The sequence below is a fragment of the Clinocottus analis genome, unplaced genomic scaffold (genome assembly GCF_023055335.1).
Source record: "Clinocottus analis isolate CAN_PGR_092001 unplaced genomic scaffold, fCliAna1.0.p SCAF_4, whole genome shotgun sequence".
NCBI lineage: Eukaryota > Metazoa > Chordata > Actinopteri > Perciformes > Cottidae > Clinocottus > Clinocottus analis.
Window position 1 is genome coordinate 16,369,751 of NW_027176153.1, and position 15,883 is coordinate 16,385,633.

Here is a 15,883-nt window from a genome sequence, read left to right on the forward strand (position 1 = left end):
TTGTGATAATCTTCTTGCCAAATATTAGTTATTTTTTGCACAGGTAAAACTTTATTTGCTTTGTTTTAACAAAGTGATGTGCACATGTTATTAGTTTTTGTCTGACGGAGCAATCCGGTTTACTTGGGATTTCGATGTTCTTTAATCTATCAATTAAAAAAGCACGAATGGAGGAGTCTCCAAGAGTTGGACCATTTTGTTAAAATGTTGTTGGGGCGGTGGGGCCCGAACATTTCTCGTCCTCCAAAGTGGGTCGCGACAGAAAAAGTTTGAGAACCACTGAGTTAGACAGATGAGAGAAGATGCTCGTTGTCTGATAGACCGGGACCAACCCAAGTTTATTTGTAAACCTGTCAGTGTTATGAATAAAGTTGACGTGGAGTAAGAAACCTTCATTCAGTCTCTGCTGTGATATGTACGTCGTGGCGTTACTAAGCGCCGTCTGAAACAATGTTTTTGTGGTAACTCACGTCAGATACAAACCACAGGATTACTTGCTGTTTGAGCATTGGGATATTTTTGCTCGCAAGAGACACTATTTTTAACCAATACACCTCATTCCTATTTCTTTCTTTCTCTTTAATTTCAAGCACAACACAAAACAGATTTTTAGACCCGAGTGCAAACTGAAAAACAGATGTATTGTTCAAAGTGCTATAAACAAAATGATGAAGAAAAAATACAGTTGGATGATTAACAAAAATAATTAATTTCATGTGTTCTAGCAAGACTGAGTATCTACAGCCTGTGAGGCTTCAATGAGGCTGAGTGGTGATTAGAGCTGAATATGGTACGGCAGGTATAATGCTCCAGCCCGTTGTCATACCAAATATCTCATTAAAACAGCAACGCGTTGTCGCGGCACTTAACGTCTGATATTGTGTCTAAATGAGACGCAAAGTCACTGCAATGTAAACCCACTCGCTGGCGTCCAGATAACCATGAGTGTGGCTAATGAAAATGATGCAAAGTATGGTTGTTTCTACGAAACGCTTCTTGTATGTGGCCCCACACAAATTTAGTAGCATTAAAAAAAGTAAAGATTAGAGGAAATACAATACCATTAAAGACACTATTTGAAATATATGTCAAAGTAGTCTCAAAAGAGAGGGGGGAGCTGCAGCAGTGGGAAAAGCTCAGTGAGGCTCTGATTTTCACTGAGAGCATGGAATTGAAAAGAGTCATTGTTTAGAGGATCCAAAGGGTTTTGGAGGTGGAATAGGGACTCGGGAGGTTTAAAATATAAACTGGTGGCAGTCCATGCATTGCTTTGACAGCAAGTAAAGGAAGATTCACTTTTGGATGAGCTGGAAGCGAAATAAGGCCAACTGACTGACACATACATTCACAGTAATTAAGTTACAAAGAGATAAAAGCATGTCAAAGGAAACACCTGCAGATCTCTATCGTCCTGTGTTCTGCATCACAGCCACCTGATAACATGCATCTTCACACAACAGCAAACACAGCCAGACAACCTCTGGATTACCCTGAAATCACTGCACCTCCTTCTCCTCCTCCTCTTCCTGCTCTTCCTCCTCCCCAGACTAAGATATGAGATGGCAGTAATTCCTGACATATTTTTATTCACCAACATGACGTAACATTCATCCCACCTTTAATTACACTAATGAACTGAAGCCCATTTAATGTCTTGGTGGTAGAATGAATTAAAAGCGCTGCTGGAAGTTGAGCCCAGTGGAGTGGAGAGATTACCAACACAAAACCTCAGACGGTTATTATTTCACCTCCAGTCTATTAGCTCCTGGATGGTGCAGGGAGAGAAGGAAGGCAAAGGGCTGTGGGGCCACAGGCTTTGTACTCTATGCTAATGTACAGTATGCATTATTATGCTTGGCACTGCATGGCTGAATATAAAAGCAGCAATAAGAGCAGCTGGACCTCTAATCCAGACTGTATATAGGGAGAAAGAGGAGGACAGAGGGAATAGATAGAGGACAGGAAGGAGGAGGGTAGGTATAATAAAGGAATGGTCAGAATCCACAGGGAGTGAGGTGAAGAGAGAGTGAGGGAGGGAACAGAGGAGGAGGAGGGAAAGAGGGAGGCAGGCAGGCAGAGAAGAAGGGTGATGTCACCTCTAACAGGCAGCCAATGAGAGTCAGGGAGGGGGAAAGAGAGCGGCCGGAGGAGGGTGTGTTTTCTATCACTGCAGCATCAGCAGAGAGGAGAGGGACGCAATCAATTTCATAGAGAAGAGGAAGAAAAGGCAGAAGTATATAAGGAAGAGAGGGGGGGAAAGACAAAAGGAGTTTCCAGAGACGGTAAGAGGATCTTTTTGTGATGAGGCGCACAGTTTGTCATGAACAGAATGAGAGCGGCAGAGAACTGGTTAGAGGATTAATTAGGATGTTAGGTGGAGGTGGCTTGTTATGGAATTGCACCGTTGCCTCATCTCCCACGAACAGTTAAAGATGACAGTCTTGTTCACGTAAATAACTTTAACAGCTATTTTTATACGTCTTCTCTCCGGCAATTTGACTTATTCCCATCAGGTGTGTTGATGTTGAGGAAAGTCTGAAATTACAGCTATTTCAACACACTTAGTTTGGAAAAAGAATAATTACACTGATTTTAAAACAAATCTTTATTGACGTGCTAGTGGGCGTTATGATTTATGATACCATACACTGCATCACTTGTAAAAAATAAATTGAGTGTCTTGAAGCCAGGTGTCATGGATAACCTGTTGGTACAGTTTATTTTTAAAGAACATGTTTTTGCTTTTGCTTTTCTGTATTTATGTTGCTGATTGAACATTCAGCGCATTGCATGCAACAGGGTCTCCTCGGACATTAATATTGAATATACAGCAGTGTTCTATGCTATTGTATCATGCCTTTGAATACTTTATCGGCCAGATTATACAATCACTTTACAATTTGTTGCTGTCTGATATCTCTAAAGTTGATATTTGTGTTTTTAGAAAACTGTATGTGATTTGGGTAAAAAAAAAAAAAGGATTTTTAGTTTGTGTTGTGGAATGAACGGCACTTTAAATCTGTTTAATATAGTTCTTCACACAGCCCTTCTTTACAATTTCCCACCAAATTTGAAAAATATATAATGCACTTTAAATCAGCTCCTTTGAAATGTATATTACACGTGCGGTTTTCTGCAAACTGATGGATATTTCTTAGGCAAATGATATGCCTTGGCTCTCCTGCTGCCATGCTACTTTAATTCATTTTCTCTCCACATTCCCCTCCCCCAGCTAATAGCTGAGTGGCTTAATTTTAAGTACTGCCCATGATTACAATGTACTGCTATGATTTTCCTTTATGTGGAGGAAGTAACTCAGACGTATGGTCAGCGACACAGCGGAGGACACAAGCATTTTCTCGTCTCCCTCCTGTAGCTGCAGTAGGTCTGTTTTTCCAAAGCAGAGTAACCTGAAACTATAGTGAAGAAAAACAATCATCTAAAAAAGAAAAGAAGAAAGATTGTGATGTCAACAGGAGACAGAATGAGTGAGATATTTATACGGGAGGAGATGTGAGGGGAAGGGGAAAAAAAGGGTGGGGCTGCGCTCGCAGCAGACTATGTGGAGGTGTGCCCATGAAAAGGAGACACTCACCTGGCTCAATGCCATGCAGCTGCCTGCTGTCACCCTCTGTGGCCTGTTACGCATCTGTTCTGGCCAAAAGCAGAAAATAGACGATGTTCCACCAGTTGTGTTAATGATGTAGAAAACTGAAGCGTCAAAAGCAGCCGCTAAAGCTGTGAGCTTGTTCCGTCTCTCGGTTATTTGTGTATGTCTGGGGTTTTGTTGTATACCTTTGTGCATTTGCTCCTGGCATGCACCCTATACTAAAGATATGACTATACACAAGTATGTCTGCTCATGTCATCTAAGTGCATGTGTGTGCTAGTGGTGCACTGAACCTAGAGTCTCCCTCCCTGCCTCCCCCCATGCTTCCATAGCCTGCAGCTTGTCCCAGATGAACCCAGCCAAGGGACTGGAGGGGAAGGAAGGCACTGCGCCTGACAATGACTTGTTACCATCTGTACGACATCCATAAACATACTGCACTGCACACATTCACACAATAGATCAAGATACAGCTGCTGCTGAAGAGGGCGTGTTGGAGTGAATGAGTATGTGTGCGTGTGTGTGCATCCTCTCCGTGGCAGCAGTGCCCCAGAGACCCACTGCTGGTCACATTACCATACTATTTAATGCAGGAGGGTTTGTATGGCACTGACAGCCCGATCTCTGCAATGTGTCGGGAGCTGCTGGTGTAGCAGGGATGTTGTTGACGGAGTAGCTGGCTAGACTTGGAGTGTACGATTACTCTCGCTACACTATGGTGCAGAATGTAATCTCCCCCTGGACACGGGGTGGTTAATTGAGCTGTTCCATCAAAGACTTGGATGGAAACGGGGATTTATATGAAGAGAGGACAGGGATCTGCAATGGAAAGAGAGAGAAAGGGCAGTGGAGGATGGTGTAAGCAACATAGAAAAGATAACAGAGAAAGAGAAGAAGGTGGACTTCCTTTTGAAATGCAAATCATTGCGTCCTTTAATGCATGTTCACTGCTCTAGGTATTGAAGAAAGTAGCGAGAGAGAGAAGGAGGGATCACATAAGGTATTGCAAAGGGCAAGGTCACAAGGGAGGATGGGCTGTTTCAAAAGAAAGGTGCGTAAGGGGAAAAGATAAAAAGGAGCATTCTGATTGACGGAAAATCTGAAGAGAAAAGCAATGTGCGGTCAGATATTTTTCTCTATACATTTTTTTCGGATGATAATGTCAGAGTCTGGCGTGTTTCCAAACGCCTTTAGTCCTGCAGTTGAGGTGGAGAGCTGGTGTTGTGTAGGAGGAGAAGAGTTATTTGCTCTCCATCTGTTAGGAGCAACTCCAGGGAAGAGCAGTGCTGTGCTAGCCCTTCACTCTTCAGCCACCTGTTATTGCCCCAGGGCACCTTTGCAAGTCATCCTGCTCGACAAACACGATGTATCAACACGCACACATAACCACATCTGAACAGGCACAACTTCTGCAACTCTCACAAAAAAAAAACTCTTCAAACACACGCTGCAGAGATCCTGTTGCAGTGCGCCAAATTAAAGATTCTGTAGTGTTGCCTACCCGGCCTGATTACTTAAACGTCTGCTACTGATCAAAGAGCACACTTTCCACTTTTGGGGATTCAGCCATTAAAGCAGCGGCGGGGTAAAATAAGGGTTAAGAGAGAGAAAACTATCTTTTCGACTAAAGTGTCAACAATAACTGTTTCATCTCTGGTTTCCTTCTCATCCTCCTTTGAGAATGAAGTTGTAAAGTTCCCCAACTCTAAATCGCAGATTCAAAGGCTTGTGAGCGAAACTCCCTCGACTCATCTTTCCGTGTGCGTACGCCTTTTTCAAGCCGTGCATGTGTGCGCGCACAGGGGTTGCATGTGCACCTTCAGGATGCTGTCAAGATGGAGAGTCAGTCCCCTCCCCAACCCCCCTGGTTGCAGCTTGGAGGCTGTTTGATTTAGACTGTGCAGATGGGAGTCAGCCCGCTGGGTGTCACGTAGGGGGGATCGTGTGGACATGGTGTCAGGTTTTGGTGGAGAATACATTGTGGCGATTTAGGGAGCTAAGGGTCAGATGGATTGACAGGTCAGCCACGGGTAAATGATTAGAGAATGGAGGAGGAGGGAAGGAGGCCGGCATAAACGGAGAATGAAATGGGCAGAGGGGAAATGAAGCAGGTAGGGAGGAACCCTAAAGGTGGAAAGGACTGATTTTAAAAGGCAGCAGGGTGGTACAGAGATTGTGGAAATATAAAGGCTGTTATGTAAGATGAGACAAAGTGGAAGAAGTCTGTCTCTGAACCACCTTGTTCCAGCTGTCATTTAGGAGCCCTGTTCTCTCTGCCCAGACAGCTACAGCAAACCTTTGAACCGAGGTAATCCATTTTGTCCTTTTACTTCCTCTGTATTCTTTCCCCGACTCGCCATGCAGCCTTTTGGTTTCACTTGTCATATCACTACTCATGGACCGGCGGACAGAGAAGCCCACATCAGGGTCTTAATCTAAATAGTGACTGAAGCTCCTGATTGTGTTCCCAGACACACAAAGACTCATAAATCCACCCCTATTATACAAATGAAGCTGTGATGAAGACTAGGGCACAAATAGAGGCGTCATGTATGGAAATTCATTTATTTTTGGCAGAGTAAATTACCTTATTACAGCTTTCAGAAGTGATGGCATGCGAGAGTAGAAATTGTAGATTTCCCATCTGTGACAAATATGATATTGGTGGTTAAAATTACAAAACTGGAACCCCAACTGGAACCCCACAGGGGATATTACTTGAAACCAGGACAGAAATTAATTACTGCCAAACCAGTAATGCAATTGAAGGCCCCAGGTATTGGAAAAATAAATCTCAAATTGAGGAAATAAAAGAAATGTATTAATTATTGATGTATTTTATTATTATGGAGCAAAAACAATGTTGAATGAAGGTACAAAACAGAACAAAATAGAAATACTTGATAACGATTATGAATTCGGGGAGATGTGAGACTCATGACTGTACTGGTCTTTCACTTTGTAATGTTGTCCTCATCCCTTTTCTGACAAAATCATGTCTTTGTTTCAGCGAAACTGAGAATTCCCCTTCGTGTCACTCCATCTGGACCACAGTCAGCTCCATCAGAAAGGCTTTTTTGTCCACATCAGTGACTATAATTGGACTAAATCGACCCTTTGTCCAGTGTGTGTCCCAACTACGTCTATGAAGTGTACTGTTGATTTTCAAAGATGTTTCTCTGCGCATTTGTGTGCGTGCATGACTCATCACCAACAGTGACCAGTATGAGATGACCTCAGGAATGAATTATCTAGCCATAAAATACCAAAGTTGGGTTATTGCCTTTCATTTGTGAAAGATGATATGAAGTATCTGATGGCCACATTGCTGAGATACAGTAAGTCTAAAGTTTAATCGCTTCTGGGTAAAATAGCTTCACCATTAGATTATGTTCTGCCATTTCTGGTTCACAAAATGTTATTAATGCTTTCGTTTTGCCTCTCAATATTTCTACGGTAAAGCTCTTTGTCCTTTAATTTAATCTAGAAGCTTATGTTCATTTGGTCTACAACATATCTTCATCTCAGATTGAGTTAGATGAAAAATGAATTACAAAAATAACCTTAATTTTTCTACCGCATATAAATGACATTTTAGTGAATTAGCGTGAATAGCGTCAATAACGTTATAAATGAATGTGTTTATTTGTTATATAAGCTGGTTTATTTGTTAAGCACAATTTGGATCATGACACCATTCTGGCTTTGATTACATGGGACAGGCTGTTTATTAACGGGACATGACAGCATTGGTTTACTGATTTATTGATTTGTTGCTAAGAGGCGAGCTGCATTTTTAATGAAACTTGGGGGCATGATGTATCTCAGAACTGTAGGAAACTTCTGCACTGTTGCTTTGCTCTAAGTTATATCATATTGTTCCACTAAACTTTTGTTTCTAATACTGCTAACTGTGCTCTGTTCCCCCTTGACAATGTTTCTCAATGTCCTTGGCACGACTTTCATTCGCGCTTAGAATGATTTTCCCTTTGCCAAAACTTAAGCTTTGGGGAGAAATATTTATTCTGTGAATATACGAATGGAAAAGCGATGATCGGCCACTCTTCCTATATACAGGTGCATCTTTTGCACAGGTATTTGACAGTTATCAAGTTAAGTCAAATGTATTTCTATAGCACATTTAAGTAAACAAGAGCTGACCATAACTTTACAACAGGAAGAATAAAGCAGGATTGTCTATTTCGTGGCATGGAAACAAGTCTCTGTTAACCAAAGTTGAGGAAGTTATCCTGACAGACATTTGCATTTTGGCACTGACACATTCAAATAGTTTACATGTTCCTTTATGTTCTCGGAAAGCCTGGACTGGGTGGAAACATTGAGGCTTATGCCAGAGCATATCCAGTAATTTGTAGCATCACAGAAGCACAGTCAAGAGTTTGCTGATCAAGATGATGTTCACACACACTTCTTCGTAGACGTCTACGAAAATGAGGTCTTTTGGAGAAAACATTGTCTTTAAATTGTACTGATGAGATGAGAAGCAATGTTTGCTATGTTTCTACCAGAAGACGCATTGCTGGCAGAAGAAACACACAACAACTGTGTTTTTGAGGCATTAGAGTTAGTGTGCTGAATTGAATGTGACTGCTATAGACATTGACTAAGTAGCACACGGTGTGGTTTGATCGTGTTCTGAATCCATCTAAACGCTTATTTATTTGGACTGTTTACGTTTATTGATTTTGTTTCACTTGTCTCTTACCCCACTCTATCGCTCCATGTCCTTTGGATTAACCATGAATGAAATAGATGGGGCATGAAACACAAGCACCCATACACACTTAAACAGACACAGTGGCCTCAAGTATTGTCTGCATCTGTGTCTGTGTGTGTTTCCATGATGTTGTGACTGTAGATTCTAACAGGCGCTTTATCTGCTGTGTCAGCCATGATATATTCATTAGGGTTGGATTACAGAGAGTGGGAGGGGATCAGGTTTTGAGTGGGTTGTAATCCCCCATACACTGGCCTAATTTAATCTCACCTACTGTGCCATCCTATTACACACTACGCCCACCACCATGCATACAGACGCCGGCTGAAGGAGAGCGGGTGAGGGGCACACCAGGTTAAAACAGGGTAATGCCAGACAAGAGCAGGCATGGAGACTAAGAGGGAGGATTGTAAGAGCAGATAAAGAATGAAATTGATTAAGAGCAGCAGGGGAGATTTATGCAGAAGTACTGAGAAACTGTAAATGTCAAGGAGTAAAGAAATGTCAGAGGCAAAGGTGTATACAGATAAGAGTTATAGAGGTGTGCTCTTTGAGATAGTTTTTATGTGTAACAGGAGTTGTGTTGCTTATTTCCCCTCTGGGCAGGCAGCTTCGTCTCTCAGAACGCCCTCATGACTTATTATATAGACTATAAATGCAAGAGACCGTGTGTCTCTAAATGTCTCAAGTTATTTATTTATCTTTTGGCATTTTAGCCTGTATTGAGAGTGACAGTAAAGATAGTCAAAAAACTCTCGGGAAGCGAGATGGAAAACACTTTCACCGTAAAGATCACGTGATTATTCAACCAATGCAGGACTGCATAAAGCCTCAGCTGCCGATGAAACAGAGATTATTATCGCCTCTTGCTTTCTCATCAACACTATCACAATTATAGTTATTGCCATTGCATGTGGTGTGTTCTATTTTACCTGTTTGGTTTTGTTTTTTTACTCAGTCTATATTTCACATATTCGTCATCGGGTTGAAACATTTTACATATTTCAGTTTGGATAACAAGATGCTTAATATATTTCGGGATGCCTCCCCATCTCATTATATTTATTTGGCCAAATTGCAAATAATTTGCATGTCAGGGAGACTGAACACAGTAAAGTAGGGGTTTATATAACCTATTATGCTGTTTTCTTTCCACTTCATGACCCACATCCCTCCTTATCCTTATCTGCTCATAGTCAGAATAAATCAGGCCATGCCAACCTGCTGCACACTCCACGCTACCTGAAGAGATGGATGTCTTTGAATCTGTTCTTGTTAGCCTCTTCTGAATGCAGACTTTTAAATCAGGTGGATGTTGGAGTTGTTTGAGTTTGCTCCCTGAATTGATCAGGGGTAATTGGGCATGGCGCTACAGAGAGAATCCCACAGTGCCCGAGCTGCAATAACGAGACTCTATATTTAGCTATAAAACTGTCTGTTTACATCAGCCACCGTGCTCTGCTGCACAGCGGGAAGAATCGAGCAATTGTGTTTTGTGGCCAAACTTGCAGGTCACACTTTATGTGTAGCAATTTTTGTAAATCATTTATTGAAATCTGTGCTGAAGAGAGGACCCATTGATGTAGCAGGAAGCGATAGGGAGACACGGGGTGAGGCGTCTTGTTAATACGAGGAAAAGATAAAAGGCCCAATCCCCAAGAGAAAACACAGAAGCAACAAGAAGGAAAAATAGATTTATTCAGAGGGCCAGATGTCACATCGGGGGAAGGCGGGAGATGAAGAGAGAGAGAAGACGAAGAGCAGAAAAAAGCCCACACGGAGATAGCAACAGGAGAGAAGAGACAGAACGCCTGGATATTGTTAACGAGCTTAATGAGGTAATAACACACATAAGAAAAGACCTCGCCCTCCAGGCCTAACATGGTAGGGTGGGGCCGGGGTTGCAGGAGAGAAGGTGTAATACTAAGAGAGCAAGAAAGGAAGTTTATCATCAGTAACCTTTAAATAAATGTTAATTTCACTGTTACGGTGTGATCCTGCTCAGGGCAACAAGCAGGATGTGTGAGAGTGTGGAGGTCAAGACGGGGGACAATGATGGAAGATAAAGAGAAGAAGATACAGGGAGCAGAGAGAGAGAGAGAGAGAGAGAGAGAGAGAGAGAGAGAGAGAGAGAGAGAGAGAGAGAGAGAGAGAGAGAGAGAGAGAGAGAGAGAGAGAGAGAGAGAGAGAGAGAGATGGGAGGGTAAGGGAGAGAGATCCTGTAGCGATTGAAATGTCAGCTTGTGCAGGCGGCAGATCCACACCTGCCAATCTCCCACGCACACGCACGCACGCACGCACACACACACACACACACACACACACAGACACACACACACACACCCTCAGGTAGCTCACCATAATCTTCTCAGGCTGTGTACAGAGTGACTCTGTGTCACATATTGAATGAGGAGCCTAATCCCAAACACAAATAGTAGGACTGAACTGACATGAGGAAATCAGCTGGTACGACTTCATTCTCAAGGTGGGCCATTTATCATTCATCTTTAACGTCTTTGTAACTTATTCTCTTCTTCATTCCCACCGTCTCTTCAGTCTTTCCATTTCCCACTACGTCTTCAACTCCTCCTCCATCTAGTACTCTAGAAAGTCTGTGTTTTATTTATGACTTTGGAGAGAACACTGCCTTGACCAACGCTTGGTTCAACAATCCAACAGTAAACGTTAGTGACAGGGCTGTTACTCGCCGTGCGGCCGTCAGACACACAGTTGCCTGTGTTTTGGCCCCTCAGCCGGTCTGTGGGGCCGTCCGCCTCCAGAAGTGACAGAAAAGCTGGTTCCTCCTTTCAGTTTGAATAAAAGGAAAAAACTCTGAGGTGTTTGAGAAATGTTATGGCGCAGAAGCTTTGTTTGTAGGCGAGCGCACGCTGGCTGGAGTTGCTGACACGCACTCGCTGTTCCTATAAAGGAACCTGCACGATCAGCAGGTTTTAAACCATGCTATCATGGGAAGGAAATGATTTAGATATATGCCACTATACAGTTTTTTTTTTATACAGCACATTTCAGCAACAAGACTATTCAAAGTGCTGGACATAAAACATTAAAAAGCCAAAATGCTAAAGAAACATATTATATATAGACATTTAAGCACAAGTTGTAAGCAGTCATTCAAAATTTAATAGTATAGAAAATATAAACAAGCTAAAATACAATAAATCATGCAAATTGCATTGCAGTGTAATAAGTTATTTAATAAAAGCAGCGGAAAACAGAAATAGTCTTCTGTCTATGATTTAGAAGAAAGGGAAGTTGCGGCTCTACTGCAGTTTTCTGAGAGTTTGTTCCAGATATATGGTGCATTAAAGCTGAACACTGCTTCTCCTTGTTTAGGTCTGACTCTCGGAGCAAACAGTCGGTCTCAGAAGAACTGAGATGTCTGCAGAGTTCCCGATGTAGCAGAAGATTATTTTAAATTATTTGACCAATAGGAAGCCAGTGTTTTATTCTGTGAAACACTTAGACTTGCTTTTACGTATAAAAGGAGCTATAAATAACATTACTATATTGTTATTCATATTCTTATTAATAAAACATATTTTTCTCACATATTTGACCGTGGGAGTATATTAGTATTAACAGCTGGCCGTGAGCATCTTTGTTTTGTTTGTGTCTACAGTATAGATGTGGATTGCCAGACCTTTGTTGGACTAACTCGATGGAAAGCTCATCAACCGGTTGTTTAGCCGCAGGGAAAGGTCACCACAGCTTCCTCGGCATCCCTGTGGCCACTCGCTCAGTTTCTATCCGCTTTTCTTTTCCCTCCCGCTCGCTGGAAATAGAGCCGAACCCTTTCTGTCATCTCTTATAACCGAAGCAAAACGGGAGGGAAAGTGAGATGAGAGAAAGCAGTGGACTTCTGGCCACACTGGGGCTTCATTGCACAGGGCAGTACCCCAGGAGGCAGAGGAGGGGGAAAGAAAAGCTGATGCAGGAGGAGGGGAGCGAGGAAGGAGAGATGCAGTGAAGCTCTGCAAAACAATATTAATAGAGCGGCGATATAACAGCTTCCTCACTTCTGTTTTTTTTTTGCTTATTCACTCTGCCTCCTTGAATAGATAATATAAAGACAGATTTACTTGTCACTCCCTATGATGACCTCCCTCCCTCATACACACACACACACGCACACACACGCACACAGACACGTGCAAACACAGACACGTGCAAACACGGGCGGGATGGAACAGGTCTGTTTGCTCTCTTTCATATTGCGCCTTGCTAAAAAAATTGCGGCGCGTTCTGTAAAATGTCACGTCCTTGATCTCTTTACCACTACACACTGGTGTGTGGAGGGGCTGGAGCTGTGTGGAGACACGGGGAGGGGAATCTGCAGAGACAGGGGTCTGCAGCAGAGACGGGTCTGCGCGCCTCAGATAACACTGCAGCCTTTGATGGAGCTCGGCCCTGCTCTGTCGGAGAGCACAAGCCGCCCTGCCTCAAATAGATCTCCGCTGCGGACTCCATTGGTAATGATTGGATTTAGTTACAGAGCAGAAATGGTTTGCTGATGATAATGATAACAGATGCGCTGGGAGTTAGTCAGCCACTTAGGGCCGAGGGACTGTATCGATGCTGCGCCAGGCTGCAAATTTCCCCTAAGACTGGACAGTCTCTCTCAGTCTTGATCCAAGTTGATGGCAGAGGTTGATAGAATGCTACCTGTAATTGTATTGTGTATGATGTCGGCCAGGAGGTTTTAATGAAGATGTAGTGCATCACGGATGGAAGGCAATGTCCCTTAAGCTTCTTTTATTAGGAAGGAGAAGAAGACTGGGAGCGAGGGGTCGGGTGAAAGAGTTCACGGTGAGAAAAAGGGAGTTTTATGTTGAGGAGTGAGAGGCAACCAGCAGGGAGCAGGGAATAGAGAACAGGAGTGAAGGAGATAGAAGAGTACAAATAACAGACAGACTTTCTGCAAAAATGACAGTCAGGAAGGAGGAACTCTTTCAAGAATGAGTAGCATGTAGACGTAGCAGGGGAACTCGAGAAAGCTAGTGATGAGGGAAGAGCAGGAGATGGAGACACAGGAGGCAGGCGATGAAGGTAGAGAGTATAAAGTACAGAGGGAGAGAGGGAGAGCGAGAGAGAGAGAAAGGGGGGGTGAGAAGGATGAACATGTAGGAGGGGGAGGGGAGAGAAATATTTTCTGTGTGGCTGAGCTGGAGTCAGGAGGTTGTCATGGTGATAAGGGGGTGAGGAAAGGAAAGAGAAGCAGGGGTATTCACACCTAGCTCTCTAGACACTGCACACACACACACACACAAACATGTTTTCATGACTTTGGGGACCATACATCGACTTACACTTATTTCCTGGACACTTGCCCTAACCATTACACTAACTTTAACCTGAACCTTACTTGAACTCAAAACCAAGTCTTCACTCTGAAATGTTATGATTGACATAATGAGGACGTGCAAGTCCCCACAATGTGACTGTAAACATATAGTTATGTCCCCACAAGATCAGTAAAACATGTGTGCTCTTACACACACACACACACACACACACACACACACACACACACACACACACACACACAATGACAGAGTCTACAACAAACAAAATGAGTCATGCATAACAATACTGACTCGTCACATCCTAAGTAAACGCACACACACACACACACACACGCACACACACACACACACCTTTGCTCACTAACCAGCAAACGCGCACACAGGTGCAAATAAGCTGAGCCCATGTATGAAGCCCAGGAGCCATTTCACCATGCAAACCCTGTTCCCCGTCCCTCTGCTGGCTTCAACCCTCACTCAGCCGTATTTGAATGTCAGGCAAATCCCTGTAAACTGACTTGTCTCGCCAGACAATTACCTAAACCAACCTTCAGACTGCTGCTGTGTGAATGTGTGTGTGTGTGTGCATGTTTGAGCGACGGTGTGTGTGAGTCTTCAAATATATGAGCTTTGTGTTTTTCCTCATGTGTGTTGATGACACCGAGAGATGAGAGGCAGAAACAAGCTGATGTAGAGACAATAAGCAGCTCCAGTGGGGCATTGTTTTCTAAGCCAGTGCACACACTTATATAATAATTTGTACTTGTATATCGCTTTTCTTAACAAAAAACTTGTGCTCAACAGAACTGCAGTAAAAAAAAAACACATCTCTTCACTGTATTACTGCTGAAAGAAATGTATACGCATCACTTCCCTACAACAGAGGATTTCCAAAGTGTTTAGAAAAGCAGACGTTTATATGAACTGAATAAAGGTTCATCGCTCTGGCCTATAGAGAACATGTTTACAGAGAAAAGTAATTCACTAACATTTGAACTTTTACAATATTAGAAGTTTTGCAAATCTGACTGACATTTTTTTTTATTCGCACTGGCACAATTGACGTGTGGTGAGAGGCTGGAAGCATACAAGAATACAGCCAACACAGCAAAAACAAGACAAATGATTATATTCTTGAACAACGAACAAATCAATAAAATGTCTCACTCTGAACATTGGCCCTTATATAAATTGTGGCTTTCGTTGTTTCCAAAACGAGTGCTGGAAGGTAGAGTTAGGTTATATGAATTCTACACAGTCTATAAAACTGTGATCAATTTTAATTTAGAGAGTTGGAATACTGAATCTGTTCTTCCTCTTCGCTCCTTTTTGTGTTCCTTCTCATCCACAGAAACCACCATCCTCTCTTTCCTCTCTGATTCTACTCGAAAAACATTTACTTGCTGTTTAGGGGCGTTACATCTTCTTCCCCAGCCCCAGAAGACCTTGTATTTGATTAGACAAGAAGCACTTAAGGGGAAGTGCTGCTTGTGCAACTTTTAACAAAGTTAATGGGATTGCCAAGAAGCCGATGTTTGAACTAGTTAATCGTTTTTAAAATGCAAATGGCCTGGTACTGTGAGCTGTCCTACTAAGACGGCATCACCTCCACCTCTAATGTAATCAATTAACCTGTGACATTTGATCGGTTTGCTGGTGCTATTTCAGCAGCTGTTTTGTTTGCTTTTGTTGTAAAGAATTTGCAAAATTATATATTTCTTAGTTAGCATTGCTTTGATTAACAAAGCTACTGTGGCAGTGCGGGTGTGTGTTGGTGCAGTCTGTGCATTGGTGTAAGTATGTGTGATGTATGTTTTTATTCAGAGACTTTGTAATGTTATGTGTGAAGTCAAGCATCAGGATTGGAAAAAAAATAAAACGATCAGCCCACAGTCGAGGTGCCACTAGGCTTCTTCCATGCAAATGTGTTAGCAGAGCACTGTGTGTGACCTTGGTCCGCCAGCAGCTCATTTCCCTGAAGTGGTCGAAAAGACAGGATTACATCCAACCGAAGGAGACCTTGACAAATGTTTCTGGCAACGTCTAAATCTTAGCAATGAGCTGTCTGCAGGAAAGCGCAGGGCAAAACACATATTGTAAAAAGCTGGTGATAAAAACCTGAGACAAATATATTTCTTCAAATCAAAACCATGTCACAATTTTGCATTGGTTAAATTTGTGACATGGTTTTCTTTTTTTCAAACATTTTTGTGG

At 42.6% G+C, this 15,883-nt stretch overlaps 1 protein-coding gene across 2 annotated transcripts in view; it reads left to right on the top strand.

Moving 5' to 3' along the window:
• Nucleotides 1-2,155: 2,155 nt before the first annotated feature.
• Nucleotides 2,156-15,883, top strand: part of l1cama (L1 cell adhesion molecule, paralog a) — a 40,380-nt gene continuing 26,652 nt past the window's right edge. For both annotated transcript variants that reach the window (XM_068598575.1, XM_068598576.1), the window contains exon 1: nt 2,156-2,282. The gene's annotated coding sequence lies outside the window, so the exon portion shown is untranslated. The remainder of the gene's footprint in view (nt 2,283-15,883) is intronic.